Below are 13,887 nucleotides of genomic sequence, written 5' to 3' on the forward strand. Positions count from 1 at the left end.
GGGTCCAGGGCCAAAGATCCCAGGGGGACAACACCCGTAAGGAGGAACAGCTCAGGGAGCTACGCAGCCTAGAATGAAGGTGGAGTAGGCTGCCTGAATGGAGGGATCCAGGCGGGTTTCAAATAGTAGGATTCTGGGGCCCAGTGTGCGGCCAGTGATGTTGGTAACATCTGGATGCCATCTGTGAGGCATGGGCTGCGGTGTAGGGGAGGTACAGAGCCGCAGATAGTGCCCTTTGGCACTGGGGCAAGAAATGGGCAGCCTCCCACTTATTAAGATCACTAATTAATTAATTAACATCAAGGCATGGCAGATGAGATGGTGGGCAGTTGGCCCAGAACAGGTGGGTGGGCCAAAGGTAAATCAGCCCCAAGAAGGCCCCCCTGTTACAGTAATGGCTAAAAAGTGCAGGAGTGAGGAAAGCAGATTAAAAAAAAAAAGTTTTGATTCTTCCAAATAAAATATTTTAAATTATTTTTTCATTATTTCATTATAGGACTAGTCATTTTATTTCACTATAGACCTACTCATGGACCTCTCCCCCTGTATCAGGTGTGGTAGAAGCAGAAAAAAAAATCAGTTCCTACCACCAATGAGTTAATGATTGACATTTCAAACAAGAGTCAACACATGATTACAGACAGAGGCCAATGCAGGGGAATGCACTGGTGCATTTGCATTTCTCTTAGATTCCTGGTTCACCCAAATTTTAAAAGCAGCTGCCTAGCAGCAGCATTTCTAGTCAGATAGTAGGGCTGTGTGAAGCATCAGTTCCTGATTCAATTCAGCAGACGTTCAGCCCAATTCAGTGACCAAATCTCAGAATCCAAACCAAATCAGAGAACCCTTTAATCTCTCCAAATTGAATCGGAACCCTCTGAATTGATTTGGAAAGTTTCAACAATTCAGACATAGATACAGCTTTAAATGTTTTTTTGTACATACTCTAGGTACCAGGCCCATGAATGCTGAGATGCTGAGGTGCATGGAGGATCCAACAGAAGCATGGGGGGCTCCCTAGCATGCTTGGCAGCAGACGCGGAAGTGGACCAGAAGCAGTTCTGGTCCACTTCTGGGTTCACCGGGGAGTGCCCCCTGGCTCAACAACTCGTGCCTTCTGGATCGGGGGGGGGCCTGGGCCCCCCTGTGGCTGATCGCTGAGACAGGGGGGTCACAAGGGCCCCCCACACACACACACGCTCCCTGACAGATCCGGAAGTGGACCAGAAGTAGTTCCTAATTCAGGCCATATCCAAATCGAGTAGGGCCCATTTTTGCACACATCAGGCAGTGCTGATGGAGTCAATTGACTTCAGGGCTCCTTGTAATCTACTTGATCCCTCTAAAGTCTTCATTTTGCAGGTGTTAAAGACTCTATATTCTTTAATGGGCTTGATGTTCCACCAATCCAACTATCTTTTGTTCTGCAATTCCCCTATTAGCTGCTCCTGGTAATGAAACTCCTGTTTCACAGCCCTACAGCTTGTTTTTACCTCATTCCAATGAGCCCTACATTCTAGACCCATCCATGGATACCGACAAATATGTGAGTGCAAGGAAAGAAGACAGCCATGATAAAAATTCACAGATCTGAGTTTTTGTTCTGATATTGAAGGGCTCTGCAGGAGGAGAAATTCTGGTTCCCATAAAACTGTATCTATGGGCAGTTTTAACAAAGAATGCTGTGTCAAACTCTGACTCCTATATAATGACCCAAAGCAGAAAGGTCTTATGTTTTTTAGGTTTTGATTTAGGAAAGCACTTGCAAATTTGACTGTAATTGATGCATATGCTTAAAATTTTTCCCAAGGTTTCCTTCTACTTAACCTTTCCCCACCCCCAAACAAGATATGTAGTATTCAGTTATTTACCTAAGCCAGAATGAACAAAGATATTTAAACCTATGTGCATAGATACAGAAAGACAGGAGGAGATGATATTGTGTGGACAGGATCTCACATTCACTTTTTTAAGGACTTGGAGCAAGTCACTTCATCTCCCTGTGCTTCATTTTCCCCTTCCGCAAGATGAGGATCACGATGCTGATCATGCCTCTGGTTTGTGAAGGATTTTAAGATACACCACAATATGTTTTATCATCATAGCATAATAGCTCTCAGAGCCTAACTGAAATGTGCATGTTGATCAAATTCAGGATCATGTGCCTGAAGTTCCTGATTCTTTTAATGGAAAATTTGCATTAATTTAACATTAAGGCCCATATGTATGCAAAGGACCTTTCTTTTTTCTTTTGCTCTCTCTTCTTCTTTTTTGTTAAATTAGATGTTTTCTTTATTGGATTAATTTATTTCCAACCCTGTCTGCAGACCCCAACCTAGTTGCCTTTTTATTTTTTTTTGACATGACAAATCTCTGTAAGAACCTAACTTGTTAAGAAATGAACCTGGAAAAGGTCAGGAGCAATGTTACATTCCTGTCAGCTTGAAAAAGCTGGAAAGGAAGGAAGGACTAAATGTGGACCATTAGAAAAGAAGAAAGAACAGAAAGTGGGCTGGCATGAACAGTATGATTGATAGGGCCAGGGGAATCACGCATGCTTCTGAAGAAAAAGAGGCATGTTCATCTCCTCGACATCTGGACAGGAAGCAGTCAATCAGACCTGCCACACTAATATAATGAGCTTATGGAATACACACTGTAACCTGCCTCCAGACTTTAAAGGCTTTTGAAATGGGATTGGTGGCCCGTACAGTTCCAAACCACTACTTCCAGGAACTCCCACAGTAATAACAACAGTGATAGAGAAAGGCCTAACCTAGACATCCTGGTCCAAATAGTCTTGTGCTGTGGGAGATTTCAGAGCAGAATAACACCTTCCATTCCAGGGTTCTGGCATTACAAGTACTAAGTCTCGCATCCTGAGAGTGGGCAAATGGGCAGCCTGAGGCACATGGAAATTCATGGCCAAAATGTGGCACTCCAGGGCTAGGGACAGAAATTATACATAAACCAGTGATCAGAAACCAGTTCAAATCTGTAACACAACAGAAGTTCAGTGCACATAAACCACATTCAAACCACATTCAAAATGGCCAAAACCAGTTTAAGGTAAACCTGGATAGATGTGTCAGGCTTATCTGATCCCAGATCCCCTCCAGACTCAAGTTAACTCACAGCACCCTGGCATCGCTAGTGCCCCCCAACTTCTAGCCTGAACCATTGCAGGCATGTGGCTGCATTTCCAGAATCAAAATTGAATGTCTGTTCACTTCCTTATCAGTTCAATCTTCGCAGCTAAGACTAACCTTCGAAGATCAAATCAAATCAGCCTCAGGCTTTTTGACTGTCTGTTAGGGGTGTGCAAAATGGGTCCTATTCAATTCAGATTCGGCCCGAATGAGGGGCAGTGATTCGATTAGTTGATTCAGATCACTGTCCCTGATTCGATTCAGCTGAATCTGAATCCAAATCTTAAGATTTGATGCTGATTCAGAGAATCAGCAATTTGGCCATAGACACGGCTTTAAATGTTTTTTCTACATATCTCAAGGTACCAGCACAGCTCATGAACACTGCAATGATGGGGCGGATGGAGCATCCCACAGACGTGCGGCAGGAGGGAGGGCCCTCCACGTGCTTGGCAGTGAACCCAGAAGTGGACCGGAAGTACTCCACCAGGGAGCATGCAAGGGGGCTCCCTGCACTCCCTGGCTCAGCAACTGGCCATAGGAGGGACCCCCGGTGCCCCCCCAGACCCAGGAGGCACCAGTCACTGAGCTGAAGGAGTCCCCCATGCACTCTCTGATGGACCCAGAAGTGGACCAAAAGTGTTTCTGGTCCACTTCCAGGTCTGCTTCTGAGTGCACTGGTGAGCCCCCCGCACTTCTGTGGGACACTCAATGGACTCCAGCATCGCAGCATTCAGAGCCCCTGCTACCGAGAGGTATGTAGAAAAACATTTAAAGCTGTGTCTATGTCTGAATTGCCGAATCTTTCCGAATCGATTTGGAAGGTTCCAATTCAATTCAGAGAGATTAAAGGGTCCTCTGATTCCATTCAGATTCGGAGATTCAGCTGCCAAATCGGGCCGAATCTCCGCCAGATTGAATCAAAGACCAAAGCTTTGCATAGCTCTATGGTCTGTACTTAGCCCAGAAGAGAGCCCACCAGGGAGCAAGGATGGAGAGGGCAGCAGAAGCCTCTTTCCTATACTACCATGCACAGAAAACAAATAGTTATTGTCCAGCTTCCTGCAGCCTCTGAGCATGAGGGGAAGCATTTCAAGACTAGACTAAATGCCTCAGAAGGGGCCTGTGTCTGACCTGTGTTAAGGTAAGACTGGATAAAGCTTGCCTGTCTTTCCCCTAGAACGAGTAAAGGAAAAGTTGCTTTATGCCTGTTCCTCTCAGCACCTCCCAAGGAAGTCTGCGCCTGCTTCTACAGTACACAGAAACAGCATCTCCTTTCTGTACCACATAGACACTGCTGCAGCAAGGACTTATACCCCCTGAGCAGCCTTGGTTCTTCAAGACCAAAATCAGCCATAAGCAAGCCTTATCACAAAGTCAGTCAATGCCTGAGTTGACAGTAAACCAAAGGACTTGATGATTTCCATTCCATTACTCTAAGTGCTGGTTCATACCCCAACTCCCAACCGACTTCCATAGGTATTGATTCATGGCTGCATAAGTGAAACAAAAATAAAGACCGAGGCAAAAAAAATGTAGTCCATAAGCTTCCTAATGTGTAAATGTCCAGAAACTTCATTTTAGAAAACAGCAACACAAGTGCTATGGAAGAGCTTTATGATTCATTGCTTTCTACCAAATTTAATTCAATATATTGTGGGCAAGACCAATTACTTCAAAGTCAATTCTCCAACCCATTCATCTTTTCCCGGTTGCACCCGCTGCTTGTCAGATTCTCTTGCCATTCCTGTACCTCTAGTACTCCTTATGGAAGTTGTCTGTGGTTTGTAATTCAAACCAAATGTTCCTTCGTTTTTCAAGTTTTATTTTTCCAGCTTTATGTTAAAAAAGCCCTAACTCAATCTGTCTTCTGTAAACAATATGCATAATTTGAGTAGTGCCCATTTGGTTCAAATTTTTGGTTGGATATTAAACCCAGCATTTACAGGACGTAAATAATTTGGTGTAGCTCCCAGATCGAATGGGATTGTTCTGCTGCTAATGGAAGAGTGGAAAAGTCAGACCTATTCTTCACCAGCAAGAAGATGCTATTTATGCTACTTAGCATTAACTGCATGTTATCTAGCATCCCACTTTAATCTAGATCCTGTGATCTCTATCTGCTTTGTTCCTCTGTTTTTTCCTTTCATATTTACCATAAACACCAAATGATCACAAATGGAAGAACAAACCCATAGAAAGAACTATTTTGGGGGTAAAGAGCAAGGTCATTTGGAGAACTGACTTTCCTGTGAGAAAACACAAAGTAATTGTAAAATAATAATAATAAAAGAATAAAAGGAACTTACACAAGTGAAGCAGAAAAACCTGATTCCTGCAGAAGACTGTTTTTCTTCATAGGCCTGGCAAAAATCAGAGCGAATAATTGAAAACACACCCTCACTGTCACATGATTTACTTTCAGTAACTCTGTTCAGTACATTGGAACAAGGCTATTGTTTCCTAATTGAACAAAATGTCAGCAAGGATAGATAAACAAAACCAATGAGAAGCAGTGTTTGGGAGGACTAACTGACTAGCTTCCAACTGTCCCAGGGAAGAAAGATTTTCAAAGATATTTTGTCATTCATTTTTTTACCCATAACTCTCCAAGGGTGTTGAACAGTTTCTGGAGGTAAAGGCTTTGGGCATGTTATACCTACTGATGGAGAAGGAGAACCTAACTAATCAAATACAGGATTTCCTGTTGCAGCCAGCTTGGCCAACATGTTTCTTGCCATTTTCAACAGATATTTTAATTCTTAAGGCAATAGGAATTTTATAGGCCATTTCCTTTCCAGAAGCAAAGCCTGTTGTTGGTCCAAATATGACCAACAACAGGAGCCACTGTGAAGTAACATGGCTATTTCTATTTACTAACTCTCCAAGTATTTTTTAATCACAGGCTAAATTATGACTTCATAGACTAGCTGGAATAAGAGCCAGTGTCCTTATGTCTCTGGGTATGTCTCTCCTGATTTTGTGACATTCCTGAGAGCCCCACTAAGAACCGTATCTTGCCCTCCTTCTTTCAATGTGCCAAACCTATAAACGAGATGGTGAAGCCACTTCCACTGCTGCTTTCAGTCCTCTGTCTCCAGCACACTTGAGAGCAGTGGCAAGCGGTCTCAGTGACTTCACTGTTTTGTTTCTGGGCTTAACTCATGCAGAGCAGGAGTTGTTTGGCAGGGCAGGCGCCTTGCCAGCATTCTTAGAGGAACCACAAGAACAGTGTAGATATCACCACTGAATCCCAATTTCCCCGCTTAATTCTCCTTGTACTCCCAACAGAAGAGGAGCTAAGTCTCTGCCCCATCCCCAAACCTGCCCCAGCCACCTTGCAGAGTCTGCTTTCCCATCCTATGCTGTGACCTACAGTGTAATATTGCAGTAAGAAGTCACAATTCTGCCCTGAAACCATTCATTCCTTATTGCTGGGTCTCTCCAGTTGTTTTCAGTTTAAGATGGGCATAAACTAGGGTCATACCACAAGTGACAGGGCCCATGGCACAGAGACCTGACCTTGAAACAATGGCTGTGTTATTTATTTAATGCAGATTTTAAATAGCAAGTCGTATTTGTCGGTCACAGTGCTCTTTTTGACTCAAAAAAAAAACATTAGTAGTAGCTGTTCCAGTACAATTTAACAGAAGCATGGATTGTGCTTAGACCCCTAAAAGTGGCCCCTTCGTGTGCACTGGTGAGAAGTACTGAGAAGCTCACACTACTGTTGCCTATTGCTTGTTCTGTGGATAAAAACTGAAGATGATTTCAGCACAATCAGTCTAACAGTAAATTTAATCACAGAAGAGAGGCAGAAGGCAGGACAGGGTGGTATCCTAGAGACTGATTTGTTCAGAGAGGCATAAGCTTTTGTACCCATCAGTCTACTTCATCAGATGCTTTCGCAGAAGAGAGAGAAATATGATCTGAACTTAATATAGTACTCTGAAATAGTACTGTATTTATTGTCTATCAGTAACTTCTATATCAAATCTGTTCCATGTAGATAGGAACTTCCATCCCTAGAGGGAGGACATACTAAAATGGGATAGTTCAACTGAGTTCTCTCCTGTCCAACGTATTTATTCTAGGTATTATACGCATAGCTAATACATATTTGAAGCACTTGTAATAAGAAAGAACTCCCTCTGAGTTTGGAGGCTGTCAGTTGGGTAAAACTTCAATGTACTTCTAAAGGGAATAGTTTTGATCTGGAGTCACTGAATGGCAGTAAACATGGAGCTCCATCATGCTGTTTGAACATCTGTTTTGAGAAATGACAAGTTGTAAACTGAATAGTGAATAACGGGTAGCAAATAGTTTTCATGGAAAGAAGTATTCTCTGACCAAAATGTATGAGCTCTATGATCCCTAAATCCTCCTCATAATAAGGCGCAACATAGACTTGAATACAGACACATGTATTTGAATACAGAGCTCCGGCTCTATGTTCAAGCAGTGTCCAGTGCAATAGACATGGCAATGAAAAATCACTGGGAAAAGTTACTTGATGCTGAATGTTGTTTAGGGATGGCGAACTCATTCATACAATATCCAACCAGTCTCAAGGTATTTCTCCAAGTCAGACCAGACTGGGACATTTTGTGAAACTTAAAGACTTCAACAATCTTTTTTTCTTCCTTCTTATTTTCACATGCTTTTACACTTCTCGATCATGAGTTAAGTTCTGTGGTCTCTAAATCAGTGGGAGTTTTGTACAGCTAAGAACAGCAATGTTTGGACCACTGCCAGAACCAGTGGCAGAAACACAAATATTGTAAGAGAAGCTGTTCTCTCATGACATTTCTCTCTCCTAACATTTTCAGTATTTTCCATCCCTTTCTTACACTGTAACATTTATTCAGAACGTATCAGTGATCCAAAAAGCAAGTCATTAAACTGTATACAGGAAGGGGTAAAGATTTAGACTGATATTACTTATAAGACTGGTTTAAATCTATATACATGTGTATCCTGTTTTTATTACTTCATTTCACAGGAACTGTGGCAGAAAAAGGGCAATGGGAATGATCAGAGGCAGGGATTCTGTCAGAGGAGAGGTTGAAATAATGAGAGCTTTTCAGTATCAAGTGAAGATGAGTAAGATGGGAGGTTGACAGAGGTTTATACTGTAATTAATAGTATAGAAAAGGTAGTTTGGGCCCCTTACTTAGCCCCTTCTTGTAATCCTAAAATTAGGGGTATACAGTGGAATGAACGGACTAATAACTAAGGCAAGGAAATAATTAACCTGTGGAACAGATGTGTAGATCAAGGTTGAAATCAGGAGCCCTGGGAATTCCTGCCATTGTTTTGTTTTGTTTTTTTAAATAGAGGTTTATATGATCAGGAATAGATAAAAGTTAATGGTGAGATAAAACATATAAGGGACATCAGCCCCCCCTGCTTCAGAACAAAAGCAATGCCCTGCCTAACAGAGGTAAAATGACACTTCCTCTTACATAGGCATCTTTTTTATCACAGTGGACTCATAACGGAGATTCTCCACCTTTCTGAGAAGCATCTGGAAATAGTCTCAATTGGAAACAGGATACAGGATTAGATGGACCACTGGACTAATCCTATATGGCAGTTCTTTTCCTCTGCCTAGCTGAAACCGGGAAGTCACAGCAGGTAAAAAGATCTTAGCCCATTTGTGAAAGATTTTCCAGCTTCAAAAAGACTTCTTGCTTTTGACCTGTTTTGCCTTCATCCAAGTTAGGCTATGTGATCCTGGAGATAAGAACCTTGTCTTCCCATTTAGTGTTGCAATGTACCGTGTTCACCTATAGTATTCTATATGCTTGGTAAGCTTTCTTTCCTGTTACTTGCTGTTGTGTTTTAGGTACATCAGCCAAAGTGCATGTTTTTATGGAGTACTGAATTTTCACAGGAGCGGTTGCTACTAAAAGGGTCCACTTAGCAAACAGTAATTCTACCATACCTCCAGGACAGATTCTGTCTGCCTTTGCACGATAGGTATGGTGCAGGTGAAATGAATTGGTTAGTATTAAAGTAGTAAACACATGAGGAACATGAACTATATAAAGCACATATTAACCAATGCATGTGACCGAAAACTACAGTAGAGACTGTGTGGAGAGCACAGACTGTGTGGGGGCACAGCATTACTATGGTATGTGTAGCATGGCACGAATGTTACCCTTTTAACAAAGTGGGCTTTTTAAGTGATTGCGTTGTATTTGTGAATCACGTGTAAGTGGCTGGAGCTGGAGCTGTGGCTGAAGAACGTCTGCCTGGTCAATACATACAAGTGCTTAAAGTGAGTCCCGATTTACCAAATATATAGGCATTGGTTGGTTTTTGCTACTGAAGGTTGTGTCTACCTATTTAGCAAGTAATCGGTCAGCCTGAAGTATATAAATTACTGCAGGGCCAGAACTGTAAAAATTTATGTGAGCTCCCCTGTTCGGTGACTTTCTGATTTTTTTTTATGACTTTGCCTCTTTATTCCATGCTTCCAGTCACATAATGTTCCTTTTTCAACTAACTTTGCTTTTCTTTTGATTTATATGCTCCTGAACTGCAAGCTTGAAATAAAAGGCCCTTTAGGTTGAATGAAAGGGGGATTATCAGTTGCCAAGAAGTATGATTTATCAGGAAAAACTATAGAGCAAAAGAAAAATGAACTTACTCAGGCTATAGAAATCACATGGAAATGGTCTCCGTGTTTTTTAAGATGACAGTGTAAGAGTTGCATTCAAACCAAACTATTTTTTACATTTTATTGTAGATTTAGGGCTGGATATGTATTGCATATTCCCTTACTTTTCAAGTACTTCAGTTGAAATGAATGGAGAAACTGAAGGGCTAAAGGGATTGATCTGTATGAGTACAGGTGACAAAATCTGCCCTTTAAATCATCTCCATTATATAGTCTTCTCATTTATGGTCTGACTCAGAGTGGACAGGAATGAATGGAAGGAGTCCCACTGGCTTGAGAAGGCTTTGGATGGAACCCCTATGGGAGCATATACTGCTAAGTTTAGATTGCTGGTGGGTTTTATTTTTAAATTTGGTATTGTTGATTAGTCCTCCCTTCAGTGAAGAATCACCTCCTACTCCTTAAGTGTCTCTGACTAAGATGAATTTACTGCATCTGTGGAGGCAGTTGTTATTTCAGCTGCTAAGGTTTAGCAGCAGCAATTCTGAGTCCCTGTCATCCCCGGTGCCTGGCAAAGGCAAAGCAACTTAGTCCAGCTGCTCTTTCTCTGCATTAGATGAATCCTGAAGTCTTGTCACATTTCTACTCCTTTCCTTCATCTCTCAAGTTGTTGCAGCTGTATGAGTAGATGGTATTTATTTGCTCTGAATAACTCTTGAGTGTTGCAGGTATCACTGTTAAGCACCAACAGAGAACTGGCTCATTTTCTTATCAGCTAGCTCCTACAGTCTTATCCCTTCCAACACCAATCAGTATCATAAAGGATAGCACACATACGTGACTCAGGTAAAGCCTCCACTTTTTACCAGCTATATTCATTCCCCCCACCCCATCCTTTGACTACAGCTATATTCATTCCCCCACCCCCAGACATGTCTCTCACCTAGTGACCAACCCAATTTACATTTTAACTGACTGGCTTTCTTGCATACGCTGGCCTCTGGCTGCTTTACTACTCCACCCAGGAAGAGCGCGGACCATCTCTGACAAAGGATAACTGTCTCCGAACGCTTGCAAAGAAGAATGTTTCTAACTATTTGAGTTGGTCTAATAATATCAGATTTACCCAAAGATCATTGTCTGTCTCTACACAATGCACCAACTTTACAGTTAACAATGGGGTCTTGTTGTATCATCATAACGGTCCCTCTGGCTTAAAGGCCTATGAAACTTTGAAACAACATTGTGTATGCTTAGCCTGCTGGCTTCTGAGGAGCACTTCAGCCAGTCCTCCAAAGCCAAGCAGAGTATTTTAAGCAAATAAGCTAACAAACTAAACCAAATCCTTCTTCTCTTGCCCACGCACCAGGAGTGGAGCCCCTTTTGCTCTAGCCCCAGCACAGCAGCCTAGCCCCTTCTTGTAGCATAGTGTTGCACTCACAGCTTGTTTCCTCCTCTTGTCTGCTTATTCTTCTGGGAGCTTTTAAAGGTCCTGACAAGCCACTCCCTGCTTATCCAAGCACCCCACAACTGGGCTTCCTCAACAGGGCTAACTGTTATCTCTTAAAGGGACAGACTGTCCAGTTTCACATGAGCTATCAAACAAAACAGCTACCTAATAAAGTGCAGAATGTAGTATGCCTACTCAGTTGCTTATTAGGGTGGTCTCTGGACATTTCATTGGCTTTATATCTGTCTCTAAGTGAAACTGAATATGTTGGAAATGTTATGTTTAAAGCCCTACATACTTTTGAGCCTTGCCTCCTGAAAGTCTGCCTTTTTCCCATGCCTTGTATAACTGGAAATTGCCTGATGGCTTCAAGTTGGCTGTACCTAGATTTAAACATATTGGAGCAAGTGTCAGGAAGTTCTCAGCTGCAAGTGCTTGACTTCGGACATTTTTTTCATAGGATTCTAGATTATAAGGCAAGAAAGGACTGTTGTGATCAACTTGGCTGACTTCCTTAACTGGCTGGGCAGAGACTGACTTGCAAGATTTCAAGTCAGAAAATTTCACCCCATGATTCCTGCATCAGTGGCAATAGTTTCCATCTGAGATGCAGCAGATCTTTTAGCAGGAAGTACCAAGTCTGGAGCTAGAGAATTCAAGTGATCACAAACCCTCCATACCTCTAGGTAAGTTGTTCAGTGATTTGTTTTCTCATTGGTCCAACAGAGCCCAAGTGTAATTTCTAAGGCACTGCAGAAAGCCCTTGATCAGTTTGCACAGACTTTTGCATGAAGAGAGAGGAGTGGTATGTATCATCATGGTCTTATGTTGCAAAAGGAAGATAAGGTTAGATACTGGGAAAAACTTTCACAATAGGAGGGTAGTAAGCAGTAGAACAGGTTACCCAGAGAGGTGGTAGAAACTCCATCCTTGGAGGTTTTTAAGACCTGGCTAGACAAAGCTTTGCCTGGGACAATCTAGTTGGAGCTGGTCTTGCTTTGAGCAGGGGTTGGACTAGCTGACCTCCTGAGGTCCCTTCCAACCCTCATTTTCTATGATTCTAAGATCTTGTGTTTTTTTACAGCATGAACCTTATCACTGCATGCATATTCTTTCCATATTATTATGATGGTTGCATAATAAGTATCTTTCAGCTGAAGATCTTTGGACATTTCAAAGGCAGTAATTAGTTAAACTTCACAACAACCCAGGGAAGTAGGTATAATTAATCCAAATTCATTTATATGGCAACTCAAATCATTTCAAATAAAAGGTCAAAAGGATCCACTTACTGTGGGCACCCCTTCTTAGGGTGTTCAGTCAGAGACTCCTACACCAATGAGCATCCACAACTTCCCCTAAAGTCAAGCAGTGCATAAGGCTCTTACCAGCTCTGAAAAATCAGAAGCTAAAAACTTTGTCTCACACGGGACCCCTAGAAAGTGAGTCCCCCGTTAAAAAAACTGGCTGCCTCGGGTCATATTGTGACACAGTGGTGGAACTAATACTATCACCTGGGTTTGCTTTCTCATAGTGAATTGCCTACAATTAACTATGTTGCCTCTTCACACTTTGATAGCTATTGAGCACCTCAGTCCTATTGGCTTTTATGAAATACCCATCACCTTGTATTTTCTGTCCTTAAATTTGCTGTTTGCTTTCCTATGAATTGTGTAACACATTCTTTGAAGCTGAATATAAATACATGTTTCATGTGATTTGGTGCATCTCAAAAAGCTTGGGTCATTATTCAAAGCCTCTCTGGACTGATGTGTCTAAGAAACCAGGCCACAAGGAGTTTTAAGACATTTTTTTTTTCTACCAGTGCTCTGCCAGTTCTGTCCATTTCTTGCCAGAACAGAACAACCAGAAATCCTAAATCTGGTAGCACTTAAAATAATCAGAAAAAAAAGCTACTTGAATTGTTAGAATGTCTAAAATATCAATGTTAGGTTCAGTATGAATTTAAGCTCGGGTGACCTGTAACTGAATGTCTTCACCTGCTGTTGATACCACTAAAGAACCGGGGTCTGGGGCAGGACGCTGGCTTGGGAGTTCAGAGCTGTACTTGCAGTTTCAACCTGGACCACTGTGGTGCCCTTGGACAAATTATTTCACATGTCTATAAGTCAGTTTTTTCCATCTGTGAAAGGAGGTCAGGCATACTGCCCTTCTTTGGGGAAGTATTTGAATTCCTCTGGTGAAAAAAATGATATGATAATTAGGTGGGGTCATATTCTGCTGGGACAAAATCTGGGCTTGGAGAGAACAAAATGCATGACCTCTAGCTGCAATTACACACCTGTTTTGCTGTTATATTAACTAGAGACAGCCCCCTAAAGTAACACAATGTGTAAGGCAAAATTCCCATTAAGTTATAGATTAAGTTTATTCTATGCGTTAATTCTAGGAAGGTGCTGATTCTACCCAAGAAGTGTAGAGTATGTACACAATGGTCTTGTACAGGTGTCGGGAATAATACTAGAGTGCTGAAAAAGGTATCAATTTTAGGTCTTATCCTTGATTCTGTACAAGGGAAGAGGTGCAAAAGTAAAGAAAAGAGGTCAGGGTGAGCAGGATTAACCTTCCAATATAAATCAAAGCAACCCTATTTCAGTCTCAGAAATGTTGGGGTCCAAAGTTAGTTCTTAGATCAGAGT

At 41.9% G+C, this 13,887-nt stretch overlaps 1 protein-coding gene across 1 annotated transcript in view; it reads right to left on the bottom strand.

The window, feature by feature from the left end:
- IL16 (interleukin 16) overlaps window positions 1-13,887 on the bottom strand; it is an 83,399-nt gene that overhangs the window by 62,324 nt on the left and 7,188 nt on the right. Inside the window, exon 2 of the mRNA XM_019533701.1 lies at window positions 5,459-5,512. The gene's annotated coding sequence lies outside the window, so the exon portion shown is untranslated. The remainder of the gene's footprint in view (window positions 1-5,458; window positions 5,513-13,887) is intronic.

Source organism: Crocodylus porosus, unplaced genomic scaffold (genome assembly GCF_001723895.1).
Source record: "Crocodylus porosus isolate Cpor-Errol unplaced genomic scaffold, CroPor_comp1, whole genome shotgun sequence".
NCBI lineage: Eukaryota > Metazoa > Chordata > Crocodylia > Crocodylidae > Crocodylus > Crocodylus porosus.